Here is an 18771-nt window from a genome sequence, read left to right on the forward strand (position 1 = left end):
CTTTGTTTTTTTTCTTTAGAGCAAATATAAAAAAGGATTGCAATTCTGACATAGTAATTATGTTATAAAACATTTCTCTTGGAAGAATTACTTTCTTGTGCTAAAGAAGAACAATTCACTTTAATAAATTCAGTTCACTGATTCTTCAGCTTTATAGCACTATATTTTACTCTTGAATTAGTATAACAAACAGTTGTGTCATAAATTAAAATCAGGTTTTTGAAACCTGTAGCCACATTTGGATTTTTCTTCCATAAAGAGAATCACTGATGCTCAGTCACATGACATGACCTCCACCCAAAAGGAAGCCCCAATCAAAGGATTTCAAAACAAACAGCCACCTCTTTGCAATTGCTTACTTTCTATACCTTTTGTTTTGAGACATATTCTGCCTTTGAAGCTGCTCTCTATATTCTTCATTGTCATTCATGCTTTTGAGACGAAAACGAACTCAGTAAAGAATCACCGTTTCTGTATTTATGAATCTTCCTGGATCATTGGTAAAGCATAGGTGAGACATCCCTAGGAAATGTTGTACTGAAGGTCCCTCTCTGTCTCTTTTGCCATAGAGTCATGTGAACTCACTGTCAAAGTCTAACAAGCAGGTGGTCTTGCTAATCTCTTTGTGGCCAAAAAGCTGTTTGCAGAAGTGCTGAATTCCATGTGTGAATTTTTTTGCTTTTTCACGATGTCTAGGCAGCTCCACCAAAAAAAGATATACAGAGATGCCTGTTCCCTTGATAATATTTTGTAAGAGCAACATGCTCACTAAATTGATAATAATGAGGCTATTCTATAGCTACTGTGTGTGTGTATGTGTGTAAAGAAAAATCCATTGTTTAAATCTATCCATCAGTGACAAGAATTATAATAAAAATTAAAATGTGCTTTAGAGATAGTCCTGGTTATTATTAAAATCTTAAAAATAAACAGGAAAAGACAGTTAATCGTGAATGTATTCAGCTCCCTCCTTTTGCATTTATGCTTTCCTGCTCTAGTTACCATAGTTACTGGTTTAATCATGATGCAGAGAAGCATTTCTAATTACAGTATATGCCAGCACAAAAAATTAATTCTTTGTGTGTCTTAGGCCACAAACAGCTTGGAGCTTGTTTTTTTGGCACTTTGTTACCACATAGCCTGAAAAAGACATTTGTACATCATTTTAAATCTGTTATTTTCTGTGATTGGCGATTAAAATGGAAATAACTCTCCAAAGCACATTGATGTTAATGCAAAAAGTTTTTGGAGATAGTTTATTACAAACGAGCCATCAGTAGTATTACCACTAGCTTTAATTAATAGCCATTTACATGCATTCAACATCCTTTTCTAATTAGAACATATCACTAAAGAAATGTGCACAATTTAGAAGCCAAAAGTATTATACGCTGTGACTCAGCATTGAGCCAGAAACCACTCCTTGAGATTCAGCTTTAAAAAATAATGAACAATGAACACACATTTCCATTTTGAGTTTTTTGGTGGGACCTTCCCAAGCAAATCTTAATAGATCTGGGGCCACTTGGCTGACCAGGCTGCATGGTTTAGTGATTAGGCCTTGTGATACTGGGAGCCTCGTAGGGTTGCCCTGGTGGTGCTTGGGAGTCCATGTGGTGTTAGGGATCAGTCTTGGGGTCCAACACATGCAAGAAGATATATGCTCTAATCTTTTATGCACTTATCCTCATGTTCTCTTATTGAAATGTTAAGGGTATTGGAAATCACCATCCTTTTAAAAATATATAGTAATCAGGGGCCAGATAGCACAGCTATAAGGTGTTTGCCTTGCATGTGACCAACCTGGGTCAGATCTAGGTTTGATTCCAGACATCCCATATGTTCCCCCAAGCCTTCCAGGGGCGATTTCTGAGTGCAGAGCCAGGAGTAACATCTGAGCGCTGGTCCCCAAACCAAATATATATAGTAATCAATTATGTACCTCATATTTAGATTTTTGCTCTTATTCCAAAACATAGTTGCTAGATATCAAATAGATGCCAAACAAATTAAAGGTATTCTGAATATTTTTTCTTATTTAGTAGTTGAATACCAATTATTATTTTATTGTTATATTTTTGCTTGTTATAAAGGCCACTTAAGTGGCTCTCAGGAAATCTTAGGGTCTTTCCCAGTAAATCTTGGCCCTTGATGTGACAGTGCAAGGATACTGTACTGCTCAGATGGAAGTGTTGGAGATTATATGGGTGTCTTGGTGATCAGAGGTTTCCTAAGTCACTTGTAATGGTGCTGGGTGTGACCAAAATGGTCTTGGATGCTAATTGGGGTGGGCTGCTTTGAGGCATGGCATAACTCCTCTGTTATGGTAGTTGCATTTTTTCCCTAATGGCATAAACCAAAGCATCTTTTACCCCCTGGCAAAATTAAAGTGTTAATTTTTTTTTTACATATGTAGAGAGGTCAAAGATACTGGTAGATTCTTCAAAGTAATTTTATTACAGGTTGTACAGATTCCTATAATTATGGTCTTAAACATATTTGATCCCTATTTACATTGATTGACCTACACATTCTCAAAAGCTGGCAATGCAAGGTGCTTTGATGACTTTTTCATGAATTAAAAACTGCTATTGGATTTCTTAAATCCCAGAATATCAGGTATTTTCAAGGTCAGTGTAAGACTAGTTATAGACATACCACTATGGTCCTCCGCAGACTGCTAAGGGTCACTCCAGGGATCACACCAAGCGAGGATTAGGCAATGATCCCTTCTGAGTGTGGGTCAATCTTTGACTCCTCCTATTAATGTATGTAAATGAAATCACCATTTATTTACACATTTTCTTATAGATCTTAAGATTTTCTAAATACAGAATCGTGTCATTCTTTTCTATATGGATGCTCTTGATATATTTTTCTTGACTAATTGTTGTCGCAAACACTTCCATTACTATATCGAATAGAAGTGATGAGTGGGCAACATTGTTGTGCCAGGTCTTAGAGAAAAAACTTTAGCTACATTTTTTTTCTTGGTTAAAATATAGACTTTATATTATGCCCATGGGTGCCCAACATAGAATAATGGAACCTTTTATTTTTTATTTTTTTAATTTTTATTTTTTATAAAATCTTAAGCATCATGATTACGAGAATGGTTTGAAATAAACAGAATAACCCCCCTTCACCAGTGCAACATTCCCACCATCAATGTGATCCCTTCCTCCACTACCCCTGCCTGTATTTGAAACAGGCATCCTACTTCAATGCTCATTCTTTTTCGTTAGTTTGTTTTGGAGATTACACTGACAGTTTTCAGGGATCACACTATATGGGGTGCCAGAGATTGAACCCAGGTTCTAGATGTGTAAGGTAAGCACCCTGCTTGCTGTACTATTTCTCCAGCCCTGTTTCAAGTCATTCTTGTATCTCTATCATTTAACATTTCTTTTTTATTAATGCTAATATTATATAATATGTTCAGTGTAGGAAGGCAAAAATACTTTAGGTCTTAATGCACTTAAATAAATACATAAATATTTAAGGTCTTCATGTGGTGGTCCCACTTTAACTGACTTTGACATCTTAGTGGAATGTGTATGCTTTTTCTTAAAAATAAAGTATGTATCTAGGAACTAGGCCTACTTTTTCATTTGTGCTTATGGGAGAGCCCATGACTGCATAGTTTTTCAGCCTGCCTACTAACACGGATAAATAAAAAAATGAAATCATGAGATTCATTCTGTTAGAAACATGAGACTGTCTCTTTATAGCTCCTGTTTAAGAATCATCATACCCTAATTCTAGGTCAAGATTTGTATCCACTCAGATGCAGTTTATTCCAAAATAAATCCTAACTTTCAGCAGAATATTAATCTCTTCTCATCTGATAGTGCTATTGTAGAGTTAATAGACACATAGAAAGAGACTCTCATTGTGAACTGAAATTGCTTTAAAATTAGTGAACTATTTAATTGCTTTTTAATTAGAGTGTCCTTTCTTTAACTGCTGAAGACATATTGACAGAAATTTTATTTGGTATTTTTAACTTGCCTGGCAGCAGATGTAAATCAGCTGGAAAAGCCTAATTATATTATATGTGTCTATACTGATTTCAGAGACAAAAATCTCTTAATTTGAATAATGGACTTTTCCATCAAGACGAACACAGATTATTAAATCATTCAGAAATTGAAATAACAGATTTGAAAATTACTGCATGAGGTTGTTTTTGCTCTCTCTCTCTTTTCATCTTGGATATTCTTATTTCTCTGGCACTGTAGCAATTGAGAACTATTAGTTTTATTAAATCATATCATACTTTCCCAGAATTCATGGTAGTTAGAAGTCAAATGCATAATAATTATATATAAACACTGTTAAAACTTCTATTTAGATATATCCTCAAGCATGGTTATTTTTAAATACAATTATATTTTTTCTTAAAACTATTTTTAATAAGAGAATTTAGGGAATTTGCTTATTTAACCTATCTGGGGACTTTTGTTGGTCTACAAACTTGCAGACCAGACTCACTTGTCATACGATAGAAGCAATTTATATATTTATTTATATATATATTTATAATCTTGAAGTTAAATTGATCTAGAGATACCTTATTGAGAAACTGGTCAGATAAATTGTTTTATTGGTTTAATTTTCACTTCTCAGTTTACAAAAAATAGTTTGTTTTGGTCAGCTTTGCTTTTAACAATGCTTTGATTTGAATGATTTTGTTCATCATTTAGAATTCAGGGGTCTCAAACTCAATTTACCTGGGGGCCGCAGGAGGCAAAGTCGGGGTGATCATTGAGTGCAGAGTCAGTAGTAAGCCTTGAACATTGGGGGTGTGTGTGACCCAAACAACTAAAACAAAACAAACAAAAAAAGATTCCTCTAGGGCAGGGCCACAAAATGTTGTATAGAGGGCACAAACGGCCCGTGGGCCGTGAGTTTGAGACCCCTGATTTAGATTGTAATTTAAATTAATTTAAAAATTCACCACTTAAAGTTGTTTAAAATTTTTGCATGTAATACGGGTATACCCATAACATTTCTTCTCCTTCGTTTAATTTTATCAATCTATTCATCATTTCTGTTCTCAACATGATGGATAAATTCATATTTCTATTAGTTTTTAGTTTCATATTCATTAACCAAACATTTTCAACACCATTATGTAGAATGCCATCTCCATTTCTATGCTACAGTCAGTTATATATATGTAAATATATATATATATAATATATATATATATAATATATATATTTTGGTTTTTGGGCCACACCTGGCGATGCTTGGGGGTTACTCCTGGCTCTCTGCTCAGAAATCACTCCTGGCAGGCACGGGGGACCATATGGGATGCCGGGATTAGAACCACCATTGGTCCTGGGTCAGCACTTGCAAGGCATTCCAACAAATGTTTGACCAATGTTTTCTATTCAATATATTGCGTGGCATTTTTGGAAACTAAGTTTTGACAGTTACTATAACGAATATTGTGTTTCTGAACCTAATTTGATTAAACCCACCCTATCTTTCTACTTTATCTATTATTTTATTTTATTTTATTTTTGGTGAGACTAGCACATTCACTGTCCAAGTTAAATTTTGGATTTGCTCAGGGCATTTTATAAAAATTTATAATATAGTAATTTTTTCTAGCTTTTTCTATGAACTAGAATAATGAAGGGAATTTATGATTCTCACATTCATGCTTTTTTAGACAATCCATGTCTTTTTCCTTAAACAGTTGACATTTCTATTTTTTCTTATAATGAGTACATATTTCTTTTTAGTTTGGCATTTTAAAGATTATTTAAAATTATTCTCATTTTTTTTTTGGTCACATCCAGTGATGCTCAGAGGTTACTCCTAGCTATGTGCTCAGAAATTGCTCCTGGCTTGGGGACCATATGGATGCTGGGATTTGAACCATGGTCAGTCCTGGGTCAGCTGCACGCAAGGCAAGCACCCTACCACTGTGCTATCACTCTGGCCCTGAGTCTCTACTTTTGATGATCATAAACTTATTTGCTTCTCCTTCCCTTAGTTAAAGGTGAGTGAAAAATTGCTAATATCTGTAAAAGCCGGATTCATTGGATTGTATAGGGAAAGTGAAAAATTTACAACTTAGTAGAATGACTATCTTTAATATCTATAAGCAACATTTTCTGTGCTATGAATCTCTACTTTTGATGATCATAAGATTAATCTACTTTTCCTTCCCTCAGTTGTAGATGAGTAAAAATTCCTAAAATGTGTAAAAGACCTCGATTTAGTCAATCTAATGGGTTCACATCACCTCTGAGATTAAGCAGCATTGGAAAGGTAGGAAGGCCTACCTACTACATGTAGTAGGGACATGAATTAAGGCTACTCAGGCTGAATGCATAATACTTCTTTCAGAGTACTGCCTAGTATTGAGAGTAGTTAAGAAAAATGCAAGTGGAATTAAAAGTGACTAAGATTAATTAGGACTAATTAAAGAGGACATCAGCATTTCTTTTCTTTTGCTTTTGTTTTTGCATTTGGGGCATATCTTGCAGAGTTCAGGGTTACTCCTGGCTCTGAACTCAGGAATTATTTCTGATAGAGGTTGGGTAACCAAATAGGATGCCAAGGATTGAATCCTTGGCCACATACAAGGCATGCGCTTTATCCACTGTGCTATCTTTCTAGCCCCAAGTATTTTCTTTTCATTAATAAATTAATTATGAGCTTTGGAATTTTATGTTTGTCTCTGAGTTCTGAGCATAAATAGGGATTTGCACTATAATTTAACATTGTCATTTTAAAATAAGGTGTTTATATATAATAGTGAATAAGTTTAAGTGACAACTTGAAAAATAAGACTATATTTTATGGCTAGTGAAGTCAATATAAAGTAGTTCGTTATATGATTTGTAAATATGCCTGAGGCATAAAAATAACTATAAAATTATAAGTGAAATAAAGATAAGTAAAGATAAATTAAGTGTGATTGTTTTATTACCTTGTTGCTATGTGGAAGAGTAGATGAAAGCATTTATAGAAAGCTAATTTCTTTTTTATATTTACTTCTACTGAGCTAATTATTACAAACCAAAACATCATAAATTTTAGAACCCAGAAGAGAACACAGCTATCTGCCCTCAAACAATATATATTTTATTGTATGAAGAGTATCTTTCTAAAATTATGGTGCTGACATTTCTTAAGATTAATGTGTATGATCAATGTAATTGCTCCTACATCTTCTAATTTGGGTAACATTTTAGAATATATTCCAGATACTGCTATTTCCAATTACCAGTTTAATTTTTGGTTGGTTTGGTTTTTGGGCCACACCTGGTGGTGCTCAGGGATTACCCCTGGCTCTGCTCTCAGAAATTACTCCAGGCAGGGTCAGGGGACCATATGGGATGAAGGGGATCGAACTCAGGTTGGCTGCATGCAAGGCAAATGCCCTACCTGCTGTGCTATTGCTCCAGCCCCCAAAATTTAATTTTTATTTGTCAAAAATTATTTATTTGAGGAGCCACAAGATAGTACAGAAGTTGTACCCAATCGTATTGTTATTCCATTCCATTACCTCCTGCTCCCCAGGACATCTCTAGATAGAGGTCTGGAAAACCCCCACATTCTGTAGGGTCTGAGCTGCAGTGCATCCTTAAACTCTTATCTTGAACTCCTTGTAGCATTGCTAAGACTTATCACTGGGGCCCCTGTGCCTTCTGAGCACTGCAAGGAATCCCCCAATTATTTATTTAATATACATAGCTACAATTTGTATCTATGATTTTTCTAGAATCATGTCTTTAGATATAAATTGAAAATTCGATAGCTTACAAAAGAAAGAATACTATAAATGCACATTGGAATAGTCAATGTTATGAAAGAAAATTACCTATAATAAAATGCAAACCTTCTAAGGGAATCCTTCGGTGATTTTGGCAGATGTGGGACCTGAATAAAAACCAACTATTGAAAAAGATTACTTATGGTTTAGGGCTAGGTGTTTTCCCAATCCAGTCTTCCTTTTAGTTTTTCCTGTTGTGTAATTTAATAATAATAGAAGTAACCATGTGTTGACTCCATTCTTCAACATGAAATGTTCTGAAATTTATATACATCTCACTGTCTGTATTTTGAGTCTGTTTCTTTGATGGCTTTATTCTGTTCTACACATACCATTTCACTGGATCAATTTGCAATTTGTTTATCCACTCAACTTTGGAAAGCAGTTTGGATAGTTTCTAGTTCAGGGATTATATAAAACAATCGGAAAACAAATGAGAAGATGAGCCAAGGATATAGCTCAGATAGGAGAGTAAGTACTTTGAATGTGTGTCACTCATGATTCCATTCACAGTTCCACCTTGCCCCAGAATTTTCAGATTTAGGCCCCCCTGAAAAATAATATACAAAATATATAGGAAATAATTTTTAAAAATTCACAGCTTCTAAGAGCATTCTATTCAGGCCTTTGTGCATGCATACATTTTTGTTGTTCACTATGCAGCTAGGTGTATTATATACCTAGCATTTATCTATTAACTTAGTAAGGAGTTGGTAAAATTTTCCAGTAATACCATATTTTAATTCTACCAGCTGTGACTTTAAGCCCAGGACTTAATATTACTCTACATTCTCAATGATATTAGACATCACATTTTAATGATAATGATTTTAGAAGGTGGAGAGTTTTCATAATAATCTTGCATTTGAAATTATCTGAATGTGAAGGCTTATGATACTCTTCTCTAAGTGTATTGGAACTTCTATTTATTAGGCTATTTATTATTATTTTTAAATTTTATTTTTGCTTCAAGCAAGCACCATGTTTTCAATACTGTTAATAGTTGGGCTTATGCACAAATGACTCCATCACCAAACACCACCAATGTCTCCTTTTCTCCATCACTTCCTTGTGTAGCAGTGTCCCCCACCATTTTTTCTACTTTTTTTCTACTTTTCTACATTTTTTCTACTTTTCTACATTTTTTCTACTTCACTCCTGCACACCTTCCTACCCCTAATAGTGATAAACTTCCTACCTGAGACCAGGTCTTACCTTCTATTATCTTTGGAGATTTGTTATTCCCTACTGTGTTTCTTTATATCCCACATAAGAGAGAGATCATTCTTGGTCTGTCCTTCTCCTTCTTTTTTATTTTTGGCTTTTGGACCACACCTGGTGGCACTCAGGGCTCTGCACTCAGAACTCACCCCTCGAAGGCTCAGGGGACCATATTGGATGCTGGGAATCAAACCCAGAGCTGTTCCAGGTTAGCTGCCTGCAGGGCAAATACCCTACCACTGTGCTATTGCTGCAGCTCCTGTTCTTCTTCATTCAGCATGATATTCTCCAGATCAGTCCATGAAGCAGCAAATTGCATTCCTTCATATATTTTATAGTATAATACATACATATATAATATAGTATAGTAACCCATTGTGTGCATGTATCATAGTTTCTTTATCCAGGTATCTATACTTGGATAGACACTAGGCATGAGGGTTGTTTTCAGATTTTGGAGACAGATTTTTGAGACTAGTGTGGCAGTGAATATAGGAAAGTAGGTGAGTTTTCAGAATAGAGTTTTGGGGCCTTTTGGGCAGAATCCAAGGATTAGAATGACTGAGTCATATGGAAACTCAAGTGGTAGTATTTTGAATAGTGTCCATATTGTTACTAAAGAAGTTGTACCAGTTGATGTTCCCACCAGAAGTGAATGAGAACTCTTTTGTTGGATAATCGCCAACACTAGTTATTTTTGTTCTTTGTGATATGTGATAGCTTGCTGCTATAAGAGGTTATCTCATTGTTTTACTGATTTGTATTTCTCCAACAATGTAGATCATTTCTTCTTGTAGTTTTTGTACATCTGTCTGTTGAAATTTATGTTCATAGATTCCTTCCATTTTTCAACCTTTTTTCCCTTTCTGGGCCAAACATGATGCTCTCAGAGGTTAATTCTTTCTCTGCACTCAGGAAGTGCTCTTGTGCTCAAGAGGACCATATGAGATGCCAGGGATGGAACTTGGGTTGGTCTCATGCAAAAAAAATGCCTTTTCTGCACTATGAACACTCTGGCTCCAATGACCTGGATGATTTCTGGTACCCCTGTAGTCCTCTGAGCCTCCAGTAGTAAGCCTTGAGAACCAGAGTATGTGGCCCCTTTCCACGCCACCTCAAAAAGTTTCATGGATAATTTAGCTATGAAGAATTATGTATGGTAACAGTAATAAATAATTTATACAATTATACATTTCTGGACCAGATGTTGTATCATATATGGTACTACATATTTTTATATTATGAATTATATAACAATATTTAAGTATATAATATTGAGAAGGGAAGATCTAAGTTTAGGAACAAATTGCATTGCTCTCACTATTTTGGTATGTGGGAGGGATGGAATGCCCATTTTATCTACAGGAAAAGTGCCAGGATTCTTGATAGAAGTTTTCAAATTATTCGAATAGCTTTTATTCTTAAGAATTTAAAGTGATTAAAATGGGGTTCAGCATTTGAGACAAATAAAAACCTTGCCTAGCAAAAAAAGACTCTTTTAAAATGTAATTTAATTCTGTCTAATTGTCTGAAATTATATTGTGAAGTATAAAAACTAAGCTGTTTAATACCCAGAGTGCTACTTAGAAATATGAGTTCCAGTTGAAACTTATTTAGAAAAGGAGAGAAGAAAGGCTTAGCTAGATATATTCTTCTTAAATTTATTATTTTATTTGCTGTTGTTGTTCTGGTCTAGTGTAAAAATATCTCAAAAAATTATGGGACAAAGGAGACACTACTTAGAAATATTAGTTCTGTTGAAACTCATTTAGAAAAGGACTGAAGGAAGGTTTATCTAGATATATTTCCCCTTAAATTTAGTTTTTAGTTATTGTTGTTCTGGTCTAGTCTAAAAAGTCTTTAATAACTTATGGTCAAGGGAGCTAGTTCGAAGGACTGGAGCACATGGATAAGGCTTGCACAAAATGCTATGCCTTCACCACTGGCACTGCATGGTCCCATAAATACCTGTAGGGATGGTCCTGTTTGTTCCCAGTACTGCTAGGCCTGAGTATGAAAAATTTCAAATCAACACTGTCAGACTAAGTATCCCTGGAATGATCCTCAACTACTGGGAAGTCTTCAAATAACAGAATGAGTAAAAAGAGAACAATATGAACAGGAGATGAATCTTAAATAGTAGAAAACATGTCTGTGCAAGATCTGGAATGGGGTCCAAGGTAGAACATAATATTCTGATAACTATTATTTATTTATTTTTGGCCACATCTGGCAGTGCTTAGGGGGTAATCCCTGCTTTGCACTGAGGAATCACTCCTGGCAGGATTGGGGACCATATGAGATGCCAGGGATTGAACCAGAGTCAGCTGCATGCAAGACAAACACCCTAACTGCTGTACTATAGTTCTGGCCCCATATTTTTATTTTAAATCTATTGGTGATGTTTTCAACTATTGGCTAAAAGAAAATATTCAAATTTATTTTATTAAAAAAAGGAAAAATGAATTAATTTTATTTTACAAAAGTACCATGCTTTTAGTTCTTCATAGTTGAGTATTTCATACAGTCGGTCTAGTATCAATCCACGAACAGTGTTTACTTCCTCCTACCAATATTCTCAAGTTCCTTCTCATTCTTTTCCTCCCAAGTTTGGTTATTGTGTTGCTAAAATTTGAATCTCATGATCTTGGTGTTGTTGACATTGTGGTTTGAGTATTTCCTTTCTTTTCTTTTAAATGAACACAGTTTCTTTATTTAAGAACCATGTTTACAAACATGTTCATAATTGGGTTTCAGCCTAAAATGCACATTCCCCTTCACCAGTGCAACTTTCCTGCCACCATCAACCCCCATTTCCCTCTCCCCCTGCCCCTGCCTGTCATCTAGACAGGTATTTATATTTCTCTTTCTATCATTGTCATGGTAGTTGTTAGTGTAGTTATTTCTCTAACTGTACTTACCACTCTTTGTAATAAGTTTCATGGCATGGTCGGTCCTTCTGGCCCTCATCTCTATTGTCTCTAGGTATTATTTCTTTACTGTCTTTTAATTTTTCTTAAATCCCACATTTGACTGAGACTATTCTGTGTGTATCTCTCATCCTCTGATTTATTTTACTCAACATAATAGTCTCCATATCCATCCATGTATAGGAAAATTTCATGACTTTATTTTTAACAGCTGCATAATATTCCATTGTATAGATGTACCACAGTTTCTTTATACACTCACTTGTTGTTGGGCTTCTGGGAAGTTTCCAGATCTGACTATTGTAAACATTTCTGCTATGAATATAGGAGATCAGAGGACATTATTACATTTTATTCTTGTATTTCTAGGGAATATACCTAGGAATGGTATTGCTGGGAGCTCAATTTCCAGGGTTTTTTGTTTGTTTGTTTGTTTTTTGGTTTTTGGGCCACACCCAGTGACGCTCAGGGGTTACTCCTGGCTATGATCTCAGAAATCACATCTGGCTTGGGGGACCATATGGGACGCCGGGGGATCAAACCTAGGTTCATCCTAGGCTAGCGCAGGCAAGGCAGGCACCTTACCTCTAGTACCACCACGCTGGACCCAATTTCCAGTTTTCTAAGGAATAACCATTTTGTTTTTTTAGAAAAGCTGGATTAGATGGCATTCCCACCAGCAGAGAATGAGAGTTCCTTTCTCCATGCCTCCCCTCCATCAGTGTTTGTTCTTTGTGATGTGTATCCGTCTTTATGGCATGAGATGGTACCTTATTGTTGTTTTTTCTAATAACAAACGGAGATTGAGTTTGCAATCAAGGTGTTTAAATAAAGATATTTAAAAAAAACAAAGGGAGATTACCTTGATGGACAATGACTTAAAGTCTCTGTTTCATGGCCGTGCCATTATTTGTCACTTGAAATCATTTGGCAAATCAACAAAAGAAAATTCCCATTGATGGTATTTGCATTACAACTAGTGAAAGAAATTCAAGGTTAAATTATTTGTTGGTTTGATTCTATTTATAAAAAATTCTTAAGTTCTTTGGGAAATATTGGGGGAACACAGGACTATCCCCTTCAAAATTATTTAACTCTAATTATCTCTTGGTTAATAAGGTTTTATTCATTTCTACCATTATTTGACAGATTACCATTATCTATCTAATGATAAGTATCATTGGTAGCCTACTTTTTATGTTTCTGAAGGCTTTAGCACCATCTTCTCATTTAATTTTCTCTTATTTAGTGGTTTATGTACACTTACTATACTAGCAATATTAGATTATAGTTGTATTTTTTGTGCGTACATTGATACATGTTGTGTTAACTAATAGCCTAGTGTATATATTCCTGAGGCTCTTTATATTTTGATTTTTCTTTTTGAGTAATTAATGGCAGTAAAATAGTATTTTTGAGACTCCTTTATACTCTAGATATTTTAGTGTTGCCGTAATCCTCTGATTTTGACACTACATGAAGTTATTTAGGTTAAGGGTTCAGCCCTATGAGACTTTTCTTGCTTTGAGACACCAATTTCAAGTTCAGGTTATCATTGCTGTTTCTGAGGATGTGGTTTTAAATCAGGACTTTCAGCGATCTCCTTTGTAGGTTCAGTAATTGGCTTGCATGACTTGCAGAACACAGTCAAACACCTCATTTGCTATTGCTAATTTTTACTAATTATATCACAGGAGAATAACAGCCAAATGAAGAGTTCTATAGCTTGAGGGCTGAAAACACTCAATACAGAAAGTTTAATCACTGTAGAGTTTTAGCTGTTTCCCTGCTTCTAGCACATTGATAAATTATTTTCATTAGATTGTGTATATATGTATCTTAGACTACAGTATTTAAGTATGATTGATTAAGCCATTGGATATTAGTGGTTTTTCCTTTCTTTCCCAAGATGAGGAGTAAGGCTGTAGTGCTGTGATTTTTAACTTTCTGATCTCTTGGTTGGTTTCTCCACAGTTGGTCTATCCTTAGGAACTTTGACTAAGTCATCTCCTCATCATAAAGTCAGAAATGTCTGATGAAGCTTTGCTATGTGTAAAAAAGATTCTTCTTTCATGTTCTGCCTTTATTTTGTTTTGTTTTGTTTTGTTTTCTGGCCACACTGGTGGTGCTCTGGTGCACTCCTGGCTCTGTGCTCAGAAATTGCTCTTGGCAGGCTTGGGGGACCATATGGAATACCTGGAATTGAACTCAGGTCCATCCTGGGTTGGTCATGTGCTAGGCAAACACCCTACCGCTGTGCTATCTCTCCAGCATGACTTACAGCCTTTTTAATAATTTAGAAAACCTCACGAATTTCAGGAGTTTACTACCTGGAAAAGAGGCAAACAATGTTATTAGTTATAAATGACAACAGCAGAATACATAATTTTACTGTTTTTTTCAAAGATAAAAGTACTTGGGTAAAAGTGAGTGTCAAGGATTTAGCAAAGCATTTTGATGAAAAATGGGAAGTTGCATATATTTGCTTCCAATTCAAATGGGTGATGGACATTTAAATTATACTAACTTATTTGTAGTTTAACACATAAGTATATATGTATATATTTGCTTAAGAATATAGATAATATGTTTTTGTTTAACATGTTCCCATTCTCCTCATGGGATATATGTGCTTTGAAACAAATAACAACAGAACAGAGTCCTGTTGACATGCCTTCTATATTTCTAAAGCACACCTGGCTTATTGAAGCTTGGACTAATGAGTTTTTCTTTGTGAGACTTAACTTTCAAAATATTTTGACGAAGAAGGATGACTTTAGAAATATACAGAAGTTTTTCTATGCTTATAAACTTGCCTTTAAATATAGAAAAGCATCACTGGAGTTCTAAAATTGAAAACTGTTGTTATGCACCACATCACAGGGCTGTCACCTTTAATTTTCACTGGTACTTCTGAAAGGTTGCTGCTTTTGAAATTTTGTTTATTTCTTTTTCTTAATCACAACTGACACCATTGAAACTTAAAGTATGTGTTAGCATTCCAGCAAAGGGTCACCTCCTTCATTGGAGAAAAATCTATAAAAAATGTAAATTCAGACAATTCCAACCCTGCAAATTAACCAGTGGTATAATCAATTTATTTCTTCATAATTTATTTCAGTTGTGCTTCACATTTAATTGATATCAATGAAGTTGAATTTTTTGGTCCAAGTACACAAGAAAAATGAATATATCTAAGGAGCCAGAATGATAGCACAACAATAGGGTGTTTGCCTTGCATGTGTCTAACCCAGGATGGTTCCCAGTTTGATTCCTGGCATCCCATATGGTTCCCTGAGCCCAGAGCGATTTCTGAGCACAGAGCCAGGAGTAACCCCTGAGCACCTCCAGGTGTGACCCCAAAACAAACAAATATACAAACATTATATTTAGTGTGATGAACCAGTAAACATACTTCTTTATATTTTATTTCTTTTGTCAAACTGGAAAATATTGTAGACATTTACATCAGATGTATTTTCAGTGTTCAGTGCTGCAATCACCCCTTACCCAAGGCAGCCTTCACTTCAAATATTTGCAGATCTTTAACCATCAGCAGTCCCTTTGAGTATACTCTTCTGCTATGCTATGCTCTTTAGGATGTCTTGGAAATGTTCAATCTAATTTTGGTGGAAAAGGAGTCATTGCATTGAAGAATAATTATTCTGGTGTTTTAAACTTGTAAATTGTTTTTGTTTTTGTTTTAGAAAGCCTGTCTAGAGTACAGGCCAGTGTGGGGCGGGGAGGAAGGACACTTGGGATATTGGTCAATGGAATGTTGCACTGGTGAAAGATTTTATATATATAATATATATTATATTATATATTATATTATTATTATATATTATATATTGATATATATATTAAAATAAAAAAATAAGGCTTCCCAATTCTTACCACAGGCTGTGTTCTTTACACTGACTGTATAGAAAGATGAGGTACAGTAAATGCACCCCATATACACCTAAACACAGGCCCTTTGCCTGGTCTGTGAATTGGGGAAAAAAATTAAACTTGTAAATTGTTTTTAGGAAACTACATAGCAGAATTGCACAGGGGTAAGCAAATTAAAACAAGGGGAACAGGCAACATTTGTTCAATTAGTGATTGTGTCAGCAGAGCAAGTCTTCTTACAATATAAAACAACATCTCAGAACAGTAATAACCCATTTCATTTAGTCCAACCTGCGTGTTCCATTCCTCCCTAGTATGAAGGAGGATATTTATATCATTAAACTTTATCTTGGAAATTTTTTTTTCAATTTGCTGTGGAAAGTTCTTTTGCAATTTCCTGAAACCTTGCAATTCGGAAAGGTTCACAGTGGTCAGATTTTCAAACAAATTTGAGAATTTGGAAAAACCAAGACATTGCTGTTTGCTGAAACTGTCTTCTCTCTAGCAAAAGCAGTTCATTTGCATTCTTAAAAATGAAGTCAGGAGTGCACATGTGCTCCTTGGGTCTATGTGTCACCATATAATGACCCAACATCTTTCCACTTGAGATATGCACTGGAGCACTCTTAGCTTTGGGTAAGTCCCTATTCTTTCTTGAGAACATTATTCTTTCCCATATTTTCTTCCTCCCCTTCCTTAGAATTTTTAAATTAAACCTGAGAGGTAATGCATTGGGTAAATTCCATCCTCAGGAACTCACAGAATTATCTGATCTGTCCAAGAGATTTGAGCCAAAGGGTTGTAACCCCTAGATGAAAAGATTGATGCTAGTGATGCTAGTGATTGAACCTGGGTTGGTCTGGAATTGTACTGGGAAGATGAACAGGGATTCATGTAGTGCTGGAGAGATAACCAGTATTGGACACATGCCAGCAAATAATTATTCAGATCTTTAGATAATCACTAGTATCCATGTTTTATCATTGCTATGGCCTATCAATAATAATATTTTCATATGATGCTCAGGAAGTCATCAACTTATAGAGTTTGTAGAATTTGCATGAGAAAGTGGACAGTATTTAAAGTAATTTTTCATTAATAATATATATACCTCTTTCATTTTACTAGACAATTATTGTCAGTAATATTTTCATTACAAGCAGTGTGCAATGCATTTATGAATTATATAGGACTGGGTTAAGGCATGATCAGAAAGTTTGATTTTAAGTAGTTTTATTTTGGTTAGACATTAATTCAAAATTACTTCTCTTTTGCTGAACATTTCTCTGTAAGCCATAATCATTTGGATTTTTTTTTTTTTTTTGGTTTTTGGGTCACACTCGGCAGCACTCCAGGGTTACTCCTGGCCCTATGCTCAGAAATCGCTCCTGGCAGGTTTGGAGGACCATATGGGATGACGAGATTAGAACCACTGACCTTCTGTATGCAAGGCAAATGCCTTACCTCCATGCTATCTCTCCGGCCCCAATCATTTGGATCATTAATCAATATCTTTTCTCTACAAATGCCAAGAATATATAAACACAAAGAAAACTTTGCTAAGTAGAAGATATGGCAATTTTTTTTTTTTTGGTTTTTCAGGCCACACCCGTTTGATGCTCAGGGGTTACTCCTGGCTAAGCACTCAGAAATCGCCCCTGGCTTGGGGGGACCATATGGGACACCGGGGGATCAAACCTCGGTCCGTTCCTTGGCTAGCACTTGCAAGGCAGACACCTTAGCTCTAGCACCACCTCGCCGGCCCCAGATTTTATTATTTTGTAATGCAAAATAAACACTCTACTTTCAATTTTCACAGACATCATCTCTGTGTCTTTATTAGGAATACTTTTCTTGACATGTGTATAAAATAAAATTTGTCAAAAAAAAGTTGAAGCAAATGCTTGACCAAATTTATATAGTATGTAATTATGTCATTTATTCAGAATAAAAATTTTTCCAATAGAAATGGGTTTTGTTAAGAGATTATATCAACATGGCAAGCTTTCTTTTTTTTGGAGGGGGGTCACACCCAGCAGTGCTCAGAGTTACTCCTAGCTCTGTGCTCAGAAATCGCCCCTGGCAGGCACCAGGGACCATATGGGATGCTGGGGATTTGAACCCCTGTCCTTCTGCATTCAAGGCAAATACCATACCTCCATGCTATCTCTCTGGCCCCATCAAGCTTTTCTTATCTAGAACAAATTAAAAGTTAAATATTGAGCTTTATTGGATTGTTTTTTAGTCAAATTTGTTTAATTCTTTACTTGCTCTTGTTATCCTTTTGGTTCCAACTTATTTCTGGTAATTATAATTAACCCAAATCAAAAAGTCAGCAATTCTGGCATTACTGAATGCTCTGAAAAAAGTTCTACATGTTTAGAAATATGCATTAAAATGTAGAAAATTTATTTATAAAATTACTTATTGTTACAGAACCTTGGAATACCACCACTGTTGTGACGGACAATATTAAAACTAAAACTTGCTTAGCTAAATTCATGAAATATAATTCATCTGCAACAATTTAAAACATATTTATTAGGAATAGTGCTTTTATTTCCAAATCATGTTTTAACAAGAATTGTATTTGAATTATGCACATAAAGGTAAATAATACTTTCACAAAACTTGTATTTCCATAATAAAGGTGAACAATTATTTTGTCAATGATAAACATATAAATTATCTTAAAATTTCACCATAGAGTTACATTTATTTTCTTTTGATGAATGGTATAAGCTTCAAAGAACTTTATTTTAATATGTATTTTAAATATTTAGTATACACTATAGATTTTAAAATTCAAATTGTTTTAGGAATGAAATTGAATTGATTTTTACTTTCATGCTTCAATTTGATGTATTTATAATAAAAGAAAACTGAATGATTTGTGAGTTTAATTTGCTAAACTGAGGCAACCTATTA

At 34.9% G+C, this 18771-nt stretch overlaps 1 non-coding gene across 1 annotated transcript; it reads left to right on the forward strand.

Moving 5' to 3' along the window:
- The first annotated feature begins 15829 nt into the window (after nt 1-15829).
- Nucleotides 15830-15958, forward strand: LOC126007975 (small nucleolar RNA SNORA51). Its single transcript, XR_007495435.1, has one exon. It is a non-coding gene; the product is annotated as a small nucleolar RNA SNORA51 (small nucleolar RNA).
- Nucleotides 15959-18771: the final 2813 nt, after the last annotated feature.

This window comes from Suncus etruscus, chromosome 4, assembly GCF_024139225.1.
Source record: "Suncus etruscus isolate mSunEtr1 chromosome 4, mSunEtr1.pri.cur, whole genome shotgun sequence".
Classification (NCBI taxonomy): Eukaryota; Metazoa; Chordata; class Mammalia; order Eulipotyphla; family Soricidae; genus Suncus; species Suncus etruscus.